Genomic DNA, 18,203 nt, shown 5'->3' with positions numbered 1-18,203 from the left:
ACTGCTTGTTGGCCTAAGGGGAGGGCGGTAGTATAAAAATGCGAGATCTCAGTGTGCGTATTTTAAACGTCAGATATCTCAATATATCTGTCAAAGTATCGAAAATCTTTCTAGTAGAAGTCTTTGGTCCGCACTTTTGGTACACGCAGAAAAATATGGCCTGCTTGTAACCAAAAACCGTTAAGTTGAATTTCAAATTAGTGAAATGCAGAGTTTGCCTATTTTTCATTTCAGTCTCGTTTATTCTGCTGTGATTGTTACACTCAAAAAAAGTAAATGTTATGCCTATTGATTTTACACATAGATTTTTGCAATTAACGGGGGCATACCCGCATATTTGGTGACCATTCCTGTAAGATAACCGCAATGGTATTTGGACCTTAAAAACCATTCCCTGAAGTTTCCTTTTATCATTAATGAAACGATAAATCAACGCTACCGGCAATCATATTGACTACTCCACTTATGGTCAGCGCCACTTGTACCATTTGCCGAATAGGTCGTTAAGTAACGTTACCATTCAAAAATGCCGATTTCCTCGAACAAATTTTAGGGCATATTATAAGGGGAATGGTGATCTTATAATCCATTTTTGCGGTACTACCAACGACACGACCTCCCACTCTAAGAAATATGACGAAATAAAAGGGTGCGAGTAATTTACCGCCAGTTACCCATACACTGACTCACCCCTCGCGACGGATGAAAAATATATTTCTCGAGCAACACTGCTTTGGCTTTCTTCGTGTGATTTGCGTAACCTGGCAATCAATATTAATAAATAAACAAAACTTCGAGCTAATGAAAAACCTATTAGATTCTTTACTGGCACAGTTAACCTCACTTTTCTTGACAGTTCGCTTGTACTGTTTACATGGACTTAGAAAAAATTGTGGACGACTAGATTCGCTCGAAGAAAATCGTAAAGAATTTTTCTAAGTCCATGTAAACAGTACAAGCGAACTGTCAAAAATGAACACTCAGTTCATTTGTGACGTCAGCGTAAAGTATTCAATAGATCAGTTGAAATGTACTTGTACGGCTGTTTTGGTGAGTTTAAGAGAAATTATTTGGCAAAAAATACTAACATGAGGTTGACAATTAATAAGAAAATTACTTTCATTTCAGCTCTTAGTCATATGATGAATGCCACGGACAGCGATAGTATGCGACTAATCGCTGCTGGGAAGACAACGCACTTTCCCAATTTAATATCTGACTGTGTTTAGCATACAGGAAACCAAATGACAACTGGTGACGGCTCTGTTCGGATATTTTGAGTTTCCGGTAATGAGCAATTTGATGGTTTTTTGCACAGTAACCTGATCTAGAGAAGACTTCCTGAGGTACACAGCAAAAAGAATTGTAATGATAGCCGATGCGATGTTCACCGATGTGCATGGAATTTAGACGTAATGATAAAACAAACACAATATTGTACCGTTATAGCTAGAATTATACATCAATCACCTAATATCACGCGATAACTACGTGTTGAGATTATTACATCATTTTTATTGGATATTGCTTTTAAATTGACATATCGCAATAAACATGATGTACGAATCTCTTCCTTTCAAAGCCATGTAATATTAATTCACTAAAAGATTATTCATTTTTGAGTATGATATTGTACCTTGGCATACTTGTATTATTACGCGGTTTGTCACCATATCGTATTCATAAATATGCACATCACTCTTTCCATCAACTTTATTGTGATATCACACGCATTATCGCTATATTAAACAGCATGAAATAATTTTCAGTGTATTGCTGACAACTATCCAAATTCCACCCCTCGTTCGTCAGTCTTCAGTTTGTGTGTAATTCGTGTGAGCCTGTTTCTCGAAGACATTAAATATTATAAAAAAGGTAATATAATTTATATAATGTATATAATGATATTATCACGTCCCGGTTCCGCCATTAAATTGTCCTCTGGACAACAAGTTGGCTGCATTTTCTTTTCGGTGGAAAGAATAAACAACTGGTAAGTTTTGTTTTACTTTTTCCACTGCATATTCAATAACGCAGTGCGGCAAATTATCCAGGAAAGTTGAATGAAGTGCAATTAGCTCAGATCTTATTAATCTGGAAAGATGTGTGCTAGTTGCACATCATTACATTTTTTGTCCAGAATTCTGTTTGTTATTGAGTAGTTGGATAGGAAAGTGAAAATTTAATAATAAATAGAAAACATAAGTATGAACTAACTTGAGATATCCCACTCTTCGTCAAGCCGAGTCCGCCGGATGTGGTGCCGTTGGAAGTACAAGCAAATTGGGATCTACCTAGAAAAGTGGTACCAGCGTAGTACTCACAAAGCAGGTAGAAATTGCCCACTAATTGGAACCATTTTTTTTAAAATATTTATGCTTTTAGGTACAATGCATTCAAAAGCTCAGGAAAAAAATGAAAAATTCTAATTAGCAAACAGCACTTTTGTGGTTCTGAATGGCTGTGCGGGTTCCGGATTCGCGCATCGTATTTAAGGACTTTGTGACGCACCTTCCTTCGGACATTGACCTCGGACGGTATGGCACGGTGCCTCTGATTCCTAATCAACAGGTTCTGTATTTTACCTTATGTTTACTCTAAACTTTGCGGATGGAGCTAATAGGATATATTTTGTGTGCTAATTTTCGGTGAAAAGCACAATATTAACTGATTCATAAAAGCTTTGTTGTAGAGTCTGAAAACTATTTTGATTCGCCTGACGATGGGATCGAGCCATTTTGATGTTATGCCGTATGTTGTTTGCATTTGTTCTATCAATTGCCAACAACCACACGATGGTACAGGTCTCAATAGGAGGACCGTTATTTGTCCCAGAACTAATCAGGAACCATTCTTGTTGCCAGTAGAAGCGTTGTATTAGATCTGTAATTGCACAATGTTTGCTTGGAGTCACACTAGGGGGAGTCGCTCATTTACTCTTCTGGTCATCTCATTACATAATATGTATACCGTCATTGGGGGCTGCTTTTCGCCAGAATTGGAGAACGATATTTGAGCTTGGCGTTAAAATGTCACGTTGTTGAATGTTTTGCTTTTGTCAAAAAAACAACATAAACCTTGAACTACAAGCTCAAATATTGTTCTCTAATTTTGGCGTAAAGCAGAATGACGGTACTTAATAATAATATATAACTTTTAACGAGATATACTACTTGATACCTATGCTCTACACTGCCCATAATCGCAAGTCAGTCCCATGTTCTATGGGATTCCCTATCTACATGGGACTGACTTGCGATTATAGGCAGTACAGATGGCATCAAATATTATTCCGGATCGGATATCACATCACATCAGTGGCAAAGCAGTGGGTATACGGTAAAGTTTCCCCCGGCTAGTGTTAAACTGATAAGCTACTGCATATATTTTTGCTTTGCTTTGTTTAGTTTGACAAGCTAGAAACTGCCAACTGGGAGTTTAATATGCAGGGGAAATGAAATAGTTATCGTTTGGTCTAAGTTGGATGAATTTTTGGTTGAGAGGCAGTGGCGTAGCCAGGGGGGGGGGGGGTTTGGGGGTTAAACCCCCCCCCCCCCCCCAAACCAAAATTAATTGGATTGAAAAAAAATTGATGCTGACGAATTTAATTTAATATTCCACAAAATATTTTTGGAAAAATATTCTTTGATCACTACATTGAGAACTGTGTTCAACTTTTGGAAAATTATGGGAAGGGGATCTTGTAACTTATCTCTTAGCCAAAATCCCATAGTTGTCAAATTACTTCAATGTAAAATAAAATAACTGTCTGAATTATTATGAGCTCATTTTTGGAAAGATGCTTCAGAATATGGATTAGAGACAATTTTTCTAATGGGAATCTAAATTTGAATAGGTTGATTGCATATAAAATATAAGCTTGTTTACCGAAAACTTACATACATTTCAACATTTGCTGAAAATGTATTTTTTTAGATTGTGTAGAGTTTAGACAACAATTCAATATGGTTAACAACAAGAATAACATTTCAGAAACTAGTTGAAAGCTGATGTAATTTTGTCTCTAGCAGGTCAGGATTGGTTTTATGAGCATTGGATTTTTGTTGTCTTATCAACTATATGAATAGCCTCTTAGCAGGATGCAATGAATGGCGTACTAAAATTTTGTGTCCTACGTACTAGTACTGCAAGTTGTGAGGTTGACTAATAAAGAAAAGTAAAATTAATGCTCGATAAATTTTTAACGGTCACGATTACATTCATTCGAAACTGCCAAATTTCGATGTTAAGTAACATTGAAGAATTTCAAAACGTAAAACTGTTCATCTGCTGATAGAATAATTTTGACGGTTAATCCTCCTAGAAGTAATTATAGACAAGAATTACTCTTCAACCAAATTTGGGTCGAGATTTAATGTCTCCAGCAAAGTTTTCGAAAGTGCTATTTCAAACAACTTTGTCAAAGACATAAATATCCCACATATTCAGAGTATCGAAATATAGTAGTAGAAAACCTTTACAACAAGCTATTCTGAAATTACTGTATTTGATAAATCTCTTCTGCGGTAATTAAATAATAAATTCACATTGCGTTCAAGGTGCCTTTGAAGCTTACAAAAAATAAGGGAACTGGATATAAAACAAATAATGCCCAGATATTAAAAGGACTCAAAAACACAAAGAGTGATTCCATTTTCAGGAGCTAGCATCAATTCGGCGCAAGCTTAGTCCGTCCACCAAGTTAGTGTCGGATTCTGATGAGATTAAGTCGAAACGCAAGTTTCAGTTCCATCCATCCATAATTTAGTTATAGGTTTTGTGTTCTCAACTCGCAATGATTGTTTCAAACAATTTTATCCGTAGCGCAGAAAAAAATAGTTTTCACCTAAATTTTTCTTCACTAAGAAGAAATATAGCAGGCCCAGTCCATTTAAATCCCTATATGTTGAATTCATGTAGTCTTCATATTTTCAACAAAATTGTTTGAAATGACATTATCAAAAACTTTGCTGAAGGCACCATGTCTCTTAATATTTTTGAAAAATTAATTCACCATAATTACCTCTATGAGAGTTAATCACCAAAATTTCTATATCAAAGCAGGCGCTGTTTTATGTTGATAACTTCCCGAAGTTGTCAAACCTTCAAAGTCAAGGATTATTATATTAGGTGATCTTGAACGTTGAAAATTTTTTAGATCATTTATCCCACTTTAAAAGATCGCAATTTTTGACTTCATTGACATATTATACAAGAAAATAATCTATAGAGGTTTGAAAACTGTTCCATGTTGATCCTTCTTGTTTGTAGACTGGAATGACATCTGTTAGACTACTTATGTTTTTGAGTTTTCAATAATTTATCAAACTAATATTAAATTTTAACATTTTTTTCAAAAAAAAATGCGATTTTCATCAAAACCCCCTCCAAACCAAATTTCTGGCTACACCACTGTTGAGAGGTGTTGTATGCCCTCGAAATCGTGATTTGTAGCGGGAAGTTATTTGGGGCCCTTTGCACTAACAAATTGGCAGCGTTTATATTTTTGGTCTTTTTGATTTTGTAGACGTCCTGGAAGGAGGCAGGGGGATCTTTCCAACGGTGTGCTTTTTTAATAGAGATACTGTAAGTTATTGATACAATAGTGTTAGGATAGCCGTAGCTTCCTAAGTTCCCAAGCTAATATCACACCTATTTCCCAGCAAATACCTGACCTATTCCTACAAACTCGATATCAGTTAAAACCGCGCGTTTTGCTTATATTTTTAGTCGACCGCTTGAAATATCAGTATTATTCAAGTGTAACTAGATTTTGATAAAAGTTCCTATTTCATATTTGGAATAATGGAAAGTTATGCTTACGGTTTGTACATTATTTATATGTATTGAGGTCTTAAGATAGTATTTTGTTTGTCTATAGAAAACGTCAATTACCTTCACGCTTTTGTAGCAGACGGTTTCAACACACGCTTTTGCTAAATTATTGAAATACTTTTTTTGTCCACGTATGTCCAGTATGTTTCAAGGCAATTTGTGTTCCTCTAAGGATTCACCATTTGGAACACCATACAAATCTTGCCGAATTTGCCCGTTTTTGGGTAATCTTTGATTAAGTAGAGACGGTGACGGATTATAAGATTTTCAGTTTAAAATGTGGACTCGTATTTTTAATTATTGCTGCCCATCTGGTTGTCGTAGCGAGTTGCACAATACGGCACTTTGATCAGGAAGAATCGCGTAGTTAGTGGTTAAAATTTCATCGAGATTCATAAACATGTTCAAAAGTTATCAAAAGTGGAATGCAAAAGACGTAATTAATTTTGATCAAAATGATTCATTCACATTGAAAACCAACACGCAGAAAAAATTTAGTAAAAATAAACAAATATTGATTTTAAATAACAATTTTCCCGTGTGATAGAGTGACAAACAAGATTTAGCTTTGATTCAATCAATACTGTTGGTTGAAATTACCAACTAATTCATTTGTTGGCTTTTCAGTAGTTTCAACAAAATTTGTTGATAATATTAATATTTATTAATATTTCGTTTGAAACAACAAAATCATATTAAGTTTAACCGAACAAACAAGTTTGAAGGAACAAAAACAAATCTTTTGTATCAACCAAAGGAGAGACCAACTCAAATTTAGTTGTAATTAAACAAAGATTCTGTTGGTTTTTAACAAAGGGATCAGTTAGATCTAACAAATTTTATTTTGATTCAACGATGTTTCTATTTAAAATGTAAACAGAAGTATTTGTTGAACTAAACCAAATACATGCTTTTGAAAAACGCCCATTTCAGTTTGAAACAGTCATTCGCCACGTTTTAGATCCAACAAAACGTTTTGTTGATTCAAAATGGCCTGATTCTTCTGCGTGAACAAGGTTAACAGAAGTGTTCCAAATTTCAAAAATCGTTTATGAATTTCATGCTGAAACGTTACCGGAAAACTATAACGTTTGATCATGCATGGTAAAACAAATCTAAAGGTGGAAAATATGACTAGATACTACGAGCGATAATCAGTAAAGTAGTACAAAAGAATACTGGGATCTCCAGTCGTGGTTTGGCCAAATAACTCACCTTGGCGTACACTCCAGCTTGGCAAATTTGTTTGTGAGAAGGTTGTCACTCGTAGTATGTCAGCAAGCATGACAACAAGACGTGGTTCCTCAAAACTATACCAGGAAGTAGTACAAGCATGTTCTGACCAAGTATAAAATTAAATAATTAAATGAACGCTTCATCGTAGTAATGGACTTTGGACAAATCCTTGGTCAAACAATTTAAATAAAACTACGAATCTTAATGAATTTCACTTTTTTTGTGTGTTTTTGTCATATTCGTTTTTAGTTACTGCATTTTGCAAGCAAATTTGTTTGTATTCTAGACACCCAAACATATCAATGCGTGCAAATCAATATCAAAATATTCTATCATTTAACTACACACCATTTAAAAGTCAATACATTATAAACGTTATTGGCATACACTGGAACCATTAAATCTTCATTCGTGAAAATTCACTTATATTTAGATTTAAATGTCAGCCATTTTGTATCCGCCATTTTGAATATTAAAAATCTGACATCAAAATCGTAATCTGCGCCCCAAAAAACATGGTATGTACCTTATCAGGTCAATCAAAACCATTTTCGACTTTTGGCCAGGTTTTAGGGAAATCCGCCACTGTGCAATGGATGGAGGGTAAGATATACGGTTGGATGTTTCACTTGTCGTCAACAGTCTAGACTCAGTCTCAAATGAAAGGTATACTATTCCCATACATTTGTACGATGCGTTATCGAAAGCACCCTCTATGTCAAGAAATGCTACTAGAGCAATTTCTTTTTTCTCGAGAGTGCTCTCTATTTTGGTTACTAATTTATGTAGAGCTGTGACAGTAGATTTATTTGATTGGTATGCAAATTGAGATTTTCTAAGGGGATTTAGCTGTAAATATTTTGATTTTATGTGCTCATCAATTATCTTTTCCATAACTTTAAGCACGGTAGATGTTAGGCTTATTGACAACGCGAATTTGGTTCCATATTTCTGGTATGTGACCAAGTTTTAAACTTGCTTCGAAAATTGTTAAGGAATCAAGTAATGCGTCTCTTCCCTTCTGTAGAAGTGCAGGAAAAATACCATCCCTTCCAGGAGATATGAACAGTTCAAAGGAATTCACGGCCCATTCAACTTTAGATTGTGTGAATATGGTGTTAGGTAGGGATGAGTTTTTGCTCGTAGCCCTAGCTGGCCTCCGTCTTTCTTCAACCCCTACATCCGATGATGGTAGCCAATACGGCCAAAGAGACTTTGAATGGATGTTAGAGACCTAATACTACAAATCGAAGCAGTTGTGGTCATATTTTGGATTTTTTTTCACCTTTATACATTCATTGCAGAATTTATTAAAATCGACATTTTCTGCGTGATCGTGCTCACCACCCTGTAATTCCGGAACCGAAAGTCGGATCCATTAGAAATTCAATAGCAGCCTATGGGAACGTTGCACCTTTCATTTGAGACTAAGTTTGTCAAAATCGGTTCAGCCATCTCTGAGACAAATGAGTGACATTTTTGGTCACATACACACACAGACGCACATACACACATACATACACACACATGCATACACACACATACATACATACACACGCACAGACATTTGCCGAACTCGACGAACTGAATCGAATGGTATATGTCACTCGGCCCTCCGGGCCTCCGTTTAAAAATCGGTTTTCAGAGCAATACCTTTCTATTGAGAAAGGCAAAACATGCTGTATCATAACGGTAAAAATTAAATATTAGGCTAATTCAAGGAGTGACAACGCTGTAAAATTAAAAGAATGTATACCAAAAAATGAACAACAAGAATATTTAAATATTCAAATTTTCAATTGTGAAGAAAGACGCGACCACACACAGCTTATCTCAAAAAATCTGATCGACCTCGGACGGACAGACGAATCGTTAACAGTAACTATTATATTATTTCCTTTATTTTCAGTATGATGACATCGAAATTCAGTGCACGAACCCCATTTAGAAGAATTCAATTACTTCAATCAAACAGCTGCGTCCCTGAATCGACGTTTACCTGGCATTCTGACAAGTACTGCTACTAGACGACGTTCCAGGAACTACTTTGAACGACCACTTCGAAGTGCTACAACCGTCGCTTGGATCGAAACGATCATTTGACCAACAAAACGCTCCGTTACAGCATGAGCTCTCTGGGGCCATATTCTGGATTCACTGGAATGTAGTCAAATGGTCCCAAAATTAGTATTGAGCAGCTTGTTAAGCCCAGCAACATTTCTTGAACCGCCGCTTGACAAAGTTATCTTGAAAAATCACTCCCTGCAACTATGTTCACGGAACAGGCCAAATGGCCTCCAGTTTTTTATCCGTTTCATCAAAATAATGTAATTAATATTATTAAAATATAGCTAGGTTTAGTATAAAATATAGCTTACTATCAAGGTTTTTATATCACATCTCTTCTCATACTTTTGTTAGTGTCTCCATCTATTTTACACAGGTGCAAAATTAAAGCTGGCTAAAATATTGGTCTCAGAAACGCTTGATATAATCTGTAGTTTTTTGAAATCTTAATATGATTGGATTAAAAAATGACATTTTTTGCCACACATAATGAGATTTGATAAAATTTCAGACGATTTAATCAAGTGTTTTTGGGAGCAGTATTTTACTCTGCGTTTATTTTGTACCTGAGTGTACGTTGTTACCTTTTACATAGTTCGCCATTACATCATTGGCCGTTACGTCATATGCCTCTACATCATTCGACATTACGTCGTTCGTCATCACATCGTTCGCCATAGCATCGAGTACAATACATCATTCTTTAACACATCCTTTTAATTACATCATTTTACTTACATCGTTTCACATAGCACTCAGTCTGTAATATCACACTACTCTATCTAAAGAGCGATGTGCAGCGATTTTGATGTGATATCACAAGATTTTTTTTGCTGTGTAATCGAACCTTCCAGACTAAAACGCTGCACAGAAACTTCGGCTTCTTTTTGTGATTCTACCATGGATTGGGGTCTTTTTCTACAGCGAGAGTGCCATTTCGCTGGTTGGATTTACCGAGTGCTACACCAGAACCGATATACAGAATTTGATTCCGGTATTACTGGTTTCTCGAGCGAAACAGACCTGTGATAGTAAAATCGTAAACAAATTTTGTAGTTCTTTCACGAGATACCTTTGGCAGGTTCGTGATCTATCTGGTACTGGTGAAAACCGATCTGACAAAGTGGAGTGGGATGAGATCATTCTACATTGATAGGTTCCTGATAATAGAATATCTACCACCAGGCAATTGTACACTATACTACAAGGATAATATATTAGGTATGAAATGTATAGTTACTTTGAATAACAAGTTGCTCATATTTGGTACAGTTCATAAAAGTTTCTTGTAAATTTGACGATACTTGCGTTTTATTATCCATTCCTTATGAATGTTTGGTAACCTTCGTGATGACAAAGAACGTGATGAATCAACAAAAGGTTGACTTCGAAGAAAATTACACTTCTATTAGCCTGAGTAGAAAATTTTCGATAGGGTAAAGTGCCTATTTTCACCATACTAAGCAGGGTGCCTCACTAATTCATTAATTTCTCGGTCTACAATCAATGGAATGCGAAAAAATTGACATCAACAGCTTTGCTTCGTTGTTAAGAACCAATATAATAACACAAATGCGCTGAAAACAGTGAAATTCTCGTGTTTGAGCGCAACGAAAACTCGAATCGAGTGCCCCTATTGTTGCGCTACCATTTGACTCAATGCGTTGAACAAAGATGGCAGACACTGCCCTAACCAACGGCTTCAAATGGGTGGTATGATAATAGAAACATAGCGAAAATGGGTTCAACACCCTATGTCCTAAATAACGATATTTATTTTGTTCACTTTCTCAATGTTCAATAGGCTTATTGTATATTTTACCCATAATATGTAAATTTTTCTGTATAAATATTGGGGGATATTCTGACGGTCACTTTCGGTGACACAAATATCAGGTGACTATGGTGATCGGGAGCCCTATTCTCACAGTCACGTCACCTAGTGACTAGAAGAAAATTCTCTTTTAGTCACTAAGTGACGTGACTGTGAGAATAGGGCCCCGGAAATCTTCGTCACCTCACTTAAAGCACCTTAAAGTGAGAGATGTCACCCAGGTGTCAAATTTTGTCACATTAAGTGACTAAGGGAATATGGAAAGTGACTAATGAAGGTGGCTTTAGGATTGAGAAAAACGATGCAAATGAGGTGATGCGGTTGATAATCTTAATTTTGATTGTTGATTTTATTTTTAACAGTGGAAGCTCTACAAAAATGTTGTAAATCTGTTAGAATTTTGTAATGAAGTATTAGCTTCTATAATTTTATTAACCATTGAAATTAATTTAACCAGTTGTTTAATGACTCTGGTATATGAAATATTTTTGATATTGGAGAGACTAATGGAACTATCTGCTGCATGGCGATTTTTTTTTATTATTATTTGTACTAGAGGGAATGTGTTAAGGGTTTGAACGTTTTTTTGTTGTTTTTTGCTTTTTAAATTATTAACTTTAACTTAATGTGCAATGTTAAGTTCGACTGAGTCATAGCGGAGATGAATTGTTTCTCATTAAACACCATACCATTATATGTAATGCTGTAGAACAAATACAGCTAACAGTCTAGCAACTTTTCCATAAACTATCCATAGTATATATTTTAAAAACATCGCGGCGTCCAGTAATATTCATCACATCGGAGTCCTCATTGACGCGTAAACAGTAAACACGCAGTCATGGGCCCTATTCTCACAGTGACGTCACTTAGTGACTACAAGGAAATTTTCTTCTAGTCACTAGGTGACAGTATTATGAGAATATTGCCACATTTCGCTAAATTATTTTCTGCTCTAGTTTCACGTAGCACTCGTCGTTGCAAAGTGACGCATCAGCTTCCGTCTGGCCGTCGCATAGTGACAACTGAACTGGATGATAGCGAGCTTCTTGCTGCAGTCACACCGGCATCGTCCTATAGAAGTGCACATAATGGTCAATGAATTAAATTGCAAATGAATGAACACTTACACAAACACCACCGATAAACTCTTGGATCGTATCGTCCAGGATCAGACGAACGGTGTTCAGGTTATGAAACATCAGCGGCATCGCATATTTTTGCTTCCGCGGCGGTTGTAGAAGTTTCAAATCGTGCCGCTTGTTGGTTGCAGCAGTAGCTCGGTCGAGGGGAACGTCACTTCAGAATAATTGTTATATTCCGTTCGATTTTGCATAAATTTTCATTTTTTTCGGAAATTTTAAAAAATTTAAACAATTTTCTATCACATCAAGTATTGCTAAAATATTTGAAAAAAATTCAATAAATTTATCCAATCTCAATCCAATTTTGCTCGAATTCCGATCAATTTGATGTAACTGGCAACTCTGCATGCTCTATTTTCGAAACTTTCAATAATTCTGGCAACAAAATTTATGTTTCTGTTTTGATTTGTTCCTGTAGTTATGCTGCTGGCATTGTTTTGTTTTGATTTTATCGAGCACTGAAACTGTCAAAACGTGAAATTCGAGCAATTCAATTTATTTTTTGTGACACATTTCAAACTATCCTCGCCAAAAAAAAGATGGTGGAAGCGTGCTTGTAAAGTGGAAAAGCTTTTTTCGCTGTGAAAATTTGCTGCTATTTTTGACGGATATTGTGTTTTCCTTTAAAAATATTTGGAAACTGATATGGAAAGTTGTCTGCTGTAGTGAAGAGTGAAATTAACTGATAAAACTGGCTATCGAAGCCATTTTCTGTGATTGCAAAATTCATTTCGATCTCCGTCTGGTCGAGGAAATTCAAAGATGGACGACAAGCGAGGCGGCAAAAAGAAAGATAAACGATTCGATTACTGAGGATGATTGTTGTTTGACGTCCTAGTCTGACATATTTTTGCTTATGTGGAACGGAATAAGCAGATCAAAGTGGAACTATAAATTAGTGGACAAGCGAGTGAAAAACGTCCTACCAGTGCAAATTCGTCCAAGTGATAAAAACAAGAAATAATTCCGCGATCGAAAATAAAAACCGGACAGTGGGCTTATCACCTGTTTAAACACTAGCGGCTACGACTGGCCACGAGCGCGAAATAAGGAAAAACCATTCACGTAGGGCCGTGCATTAGGTCGAAAAAAGTGCGTACAACTCTCGTCGCGAACTAGTCGGACTCGAATCGTCGGTCGAACGTCCGGGTTAAATCGACAGTGCATTGAACCACGTAAAAAATTCGGTTCCGAAACCATATCGCGGAGAATCCGGTCGTATAAGAAGTGCGGTTAACCTTCGTACACACGGAAATTACCGAGAACCGCCCTTCAGCGTCGGTCGTAAAAGAAGGGTCCGGGCGTAAACCTACACGAAAAAAAAAAAAATAAATAAATAAAGTTGTGCGCCCGACTCGAACATGGCGGTAACGAGCGCGGAGGCCGCCGAAAGGATCAAACGACTAGTAGAGAGCAGGAAAAGCACCAGCGGCCGTGTCACCAGGCAACAAGCGAAAAAGAAAGGAACAAACAACATCTCGGAACAAGAGGATAGGCAAACTAAAACGATAATCCTACACTGAAAAAAATCTAAACGTTAATTCTATTTGCTTCAAACCACTTAAAATTCATTTGAAGAAGAAATGCTAATGTTATCACGCGCACACATACCTTCTTTGTGTCAACTGTATAAACTATGTATGCACACACATAAGTTATATGTGCGTATTGTTATAGAATCGGGTTTTTTGTGCCTTATAGTTATGAAATGTGAATGTAAGATTAATATTTCTTGTAAATACACACATTAGGTTTATGTGCCAGCAAATAGTGTCTATCTGCCTCCGCTAATTGCAAAAATCTATGTGTAAAATCAATAGGCATAACGTTTACATTTTTTTGAGTGTAGAGATGATTGACACCGAGAAGAACTATCCAAGCCACCCGACTCTTCTGGGGAAGATTTTGAAAGAGAAAGGTTTTGCCAAATTCTCAGAAATTACCAAACTGGGGAAGTTCCGATTCAAAGTCGATACCGAGTTCGAAACAGAACTAAGACGCATAAAGCTGACAGAAGCCAACTTGAGACCGTATGATCCCAAAAACAAAAACAACACCATAATATTCATCAGGGGGGTCCCCACAAACTTCGAGGAAGAGGAAATCTTACAGAACACAGAAGCAGAGCAGCGGATAATGAAGATTCAGCGAATCAAGAGGTGAGGCAGCAACGAAGAACTACAGGACACCATGAACATCAAGATGACCGTCGAAGGAACACAAGTTCCAAAATCCATCAAGATTTTCGGCTGCAACTTCAGACCCGAGCTGTACATCTTCCCAATACGCCAATGCAAAAACTGTTGGAGATTCGGTCATGGAGCCAAGTTCTGCACAGGCCGAGCAAGATGTGCCACCTGCGGAGGCAAGCACCCAACCGGGGATTGCAGCACAGAAGCCAAATGCCCGAACTGCAAGCTCCAACACGAAGCAAAGGACCCAAAGTGCCCGGAGAGACAAAGACACATTCAAATACGGAAAACTATGAGAGAGAGACAAATACCGTTCGTCCAGGCCGAAACATATTTCCCGAAGCTGCAAAATCGCTTCAACCTCCTGGCGGAGATGGGGGACGAAGAAGATGAAGGCTCATTCCCAAGGCTCGGGGCAAACGACCACATAAGACCCCCCAGAGGATACGGATCCCAACGCAGGCAGGCGAACTCAAAATCCAGGGAAACAAGCCGCGAAAGACTGGATCCAAACACACCTGGAGAATCCCGGCCCCGAGACAACCACATGGCACCCAGCACAGCTTGCATGAGATGCCAAGAGAATCCATTCCGAGCAACCGAATTTGAACGGTTCATAGCATGGCTGCGAGAAGAATTCCTCGCAGAAACGAGATCCAAACGCTGGGTAAGCGATCTCAAAAGCCTTCAGCAAAAGATTGCGCTAAGGATACAACAGGTGGAATCGGAATTAGACAGGGATCATCTATTGGTCGAGATAGGCCAAGATATACAAGCAATAATTGAAGGGCATCCGCACCCCGAAGAAGAACCTACGAGAACCAACACAGACCGCTACAGTGGCGTGTAAAAAGCTAAAAATCCTGCAGCATAACGTCCAAAGCCTTCGCCCTGTCGAAACACGCGAAGAGCTCAACCACTTCCTCAGGGAAAACTCAGTAACCGTGGCACTGCTGCAGGAAATTTGGCTGAAAAAGGAAGAACCGTTCAGATTGGCACACTTCAGACTGGTATCCGCCAGACGAAATCAAGGCTACGGGGGAGTAGGCATCCTGGTGCACGAGACTCTAGACTACGAAACGATTCAGTTCGAGAACGTCTTGCCTATTGAAGCGGTAGGGATCAAACTTACAAAAGGTTTTTCCCCACTCACTTTGATCTCAGTGTACATCCCGCCGGGACTAAACCTCTGCGGAGAAACAAGAAAGAATTTTCTGGAATTTTTCGATACGCTCGAAAACACTCCAGGAGAAATCCTCATCGGGGGCGACTTCAATAGTCATCACCAAAGCTGGGACCCTAGTTCGTCGAATTGCCCCAAAGGAAACCTGCTCAATAGTGTCCTGGAATCCTCCAAATTCGTACTACTCAACGATGGCACGCCAACGTGCATGTCCACTGTCAACAGGAATAGCACAGCAATTGACCTCACACTAGCTACAGGAGGCTTGGCATCAAAAACATCCTGGGAAGTGATCCCACAGGAATTCGGGAGCAATCACCTGTCAATCGCACTAGAAATAGGGAGCGAGATACCGTTAGTTCCAGGAACAGTGAAACGGGTGAACAAAAACAAAGCAGCGGACCTGATCAATCAGCTAAAACCGCAATATATCCACAACCCAGCGGAAATGCAATCAATCTTCGAAGAGAGCATCAATAAAGCCAGTTTCGTTGTCAAGGACAAAAAGGGGAACTTCCTCAAGCGCTGGTGGTCAGAGGAAATAAACCAGGCCTATCAGTCCAAGCGAGAAATGTTGCGAAACTATAACCGACACAAAACCATGGCAAACCACATTAGGCTGCAAAAAGCAAGAGCAATACTAAAGAGACTCATCAGAAGGGCAAAGCGAGCTTACTGTCAGGAACTCTCCGAGGCCGTCGACGAAAATACCTCCCCAAGGCAGCTATGGAACATCATCAAGGGCCGGACACAGCGCTTACACAACCAGTAAATAGGAAACCGGAAACAACGCTGGAGGAAGCAGAACAGTTTCTAACACACTACTACGATGGTAAACTCAGAGCGGTCCGGAAACCAACATCAGAGACCCCCATCGTCTGGAACGGATACGAAATGGCACTACAAGTCGAGGAAATACTAGGCGCACTACAAATAAAGAAGGCTCACTCGGCTCCAGGAGAAGACGGAATGTCCTACGGCATCCTCAAAAAACTTAGACCAGACATGCTGCTAAAGGTATGCGAGATGCTAAACGAAGTCTTTGTTTCCGAAGATATTCCCGACAGATGGAGAACCACCCAGATAAAACCAATCCCCAAAAATAAGGGCGATCCGCTAAGCCCCGGATCTAGCCGGCCCATCGCCCTCATGAATGTCAACCTCAAGCTCATCAACTCGGTGATCAACAGCAGACTGAATGAGATAGCAGAAATAGGAAACCTGCACCCCGCTCTATCGTTCGGCTTCCGAAAACACTGCTCAGCTCAGAGCTGCGTCAACTACGTCATCAACAAAGTAAAAGACGCCCAACTAGAAAAGAAGCACATCATCGCAGTTTTCCTAGATCTCTCGCAGGCCTTCGACTGCGTCAACCTTCAAAAGCTCCTTGATACCCTGAAATCCCTGAAGATTCCAAACAAGCTAATTTCCTGGCTTCATACCTACCTCAACGATCGACGAGTCATCCTCAAGACACATGAAGGAGTCGCCTACAGAGAGATCAGCGAAGGTCTTCCCCAAGGATGCCCACTATCCCCAATACTCTTCAATTTCTATACCTCTAATCTGCATCAGATCATTCTCGATGGATGCGAACTCGTCCAGTTTGCTGACGACTTTGCCGTGGTGGTGATTGGTACTAGCCTGGAAGAAGCAACTGAAAAAGCCAACAACTACCTGATCCAGCTCCAAGCAGGTCTCGAGAAGCTAGAACTAAGAATCAACGTTTCCAAAAGTGCAGCAGTGGCCTTCACGAGAAAAGACACCAGTGGAGTGAAAATCAAAATAGGTCAGGAAAGCGTAGACCTCAACAACACCCATCGCTACTTGGGATTCACAGTCGACCGAACCTGTACGCACAGAAAGCACATCGAAGACATCCGGGACAAAGCTGCTGCGAAACTAAATATAATTAAAATGCTCGGGAAGCGAAGCAGCTGCGCCAACCCTAACACGCTCGTCAAGGTCGGAAACGCCATCATTCGCAGCCGCTTAGAGTACGGTGCTCAAATCTACGGGAACGCGGCAAAAACGAACTTACAAAAACTCCAAACCGTGCACAACTCGTACCTACGCAGTGCGATGCGGTACCTAAAAACTACTCCAATCCACGTGATCCATGCGGAAACCGGACAGATGCCGCTGCACATCAGAAGAGAGCAACTGACCCTGAAAGAGCTACTGAAAAGCACGTACCATAGCAACCAGTTATATCCGTTCATAGACAGAGCAACGAGAAACGATTCGAGAAATGACTCCTACTGGTCAGAAACCGCCGCCAAATTCAACTTCATTGTGCATCAACTGAACCCAAAAGACAGGACAATGCCCTACTTCAACAGAAGAAAATTTTCCGATTTCAGATCTGACAACTACATCAAAGAGCACATGCTTGAACCCCAGAACAAGAAGGAAGACTACAGCAAACAATCCTGGCAACAAAAATTTTTGGAAATGAAGGACCTGCACTACCGCGACTTCCATCACATTTACACAGACGCATCTAAAACAGCAGCAGGCTTGGCACTTGCAGTCTTCGACCACACAGACCAACAAGTCCTCACCCAGAAAATCAACCCCAGCTACACCATCACGAACGCCGAGCTTTTGGCGATCCTCTCAGCAATCCAACTCATAAAGGAAAAACAATACAGGAAAGCAGTGATTTTCACGGACTCGAGGGGAGCTTGCCAGATTATCAGCAACAAGAA

At 39.0% G+C, this 18,203-nt stretch overlaps 1 long non-coding RNA gene across 1 annotated transcript; it reads left to right on the top strand.

The window, feature by feature from the left end:
- Nucleotides 1-1,835: 1,835 nt before the first annotated feature.
- Nucleotides 1,836-9,445, top strand: LOC131691731 (uncharacterized). Its single transcript, XR_009305845.1, has 4 exons — nucleotides 1,836-1,993; nucleotides 2,243-2,331; nucleotides 2,386-2,537; nucleotides 8,981-9,445. It is a non-coding gene; the product is annotated as an uncharacterized LOC131691731 (long non-coding RNA).
- The last annotated feature ends 8,758 nt before the right edge of the window (nucleotides 9,446-18,203 follow it).

Source organism: Topomyia yanbarensis, chromosome 3 (assembly GCF_030247195.1).
Source record: "Topomyia yanbarensis strain Yona2022 chromosome 3, ASM3024719v1, whole genome shotgun sequence".
Classification (NCBI taxonomy): Eukaryota; Metazoa; Arthropoda; class Insecta; order Diptera; family Culicidae; genus Topomyia; species Topomyia yanbarensis.
This window is presented reverse-complemented; position numbering and strand designations above follow the sequence as displayed.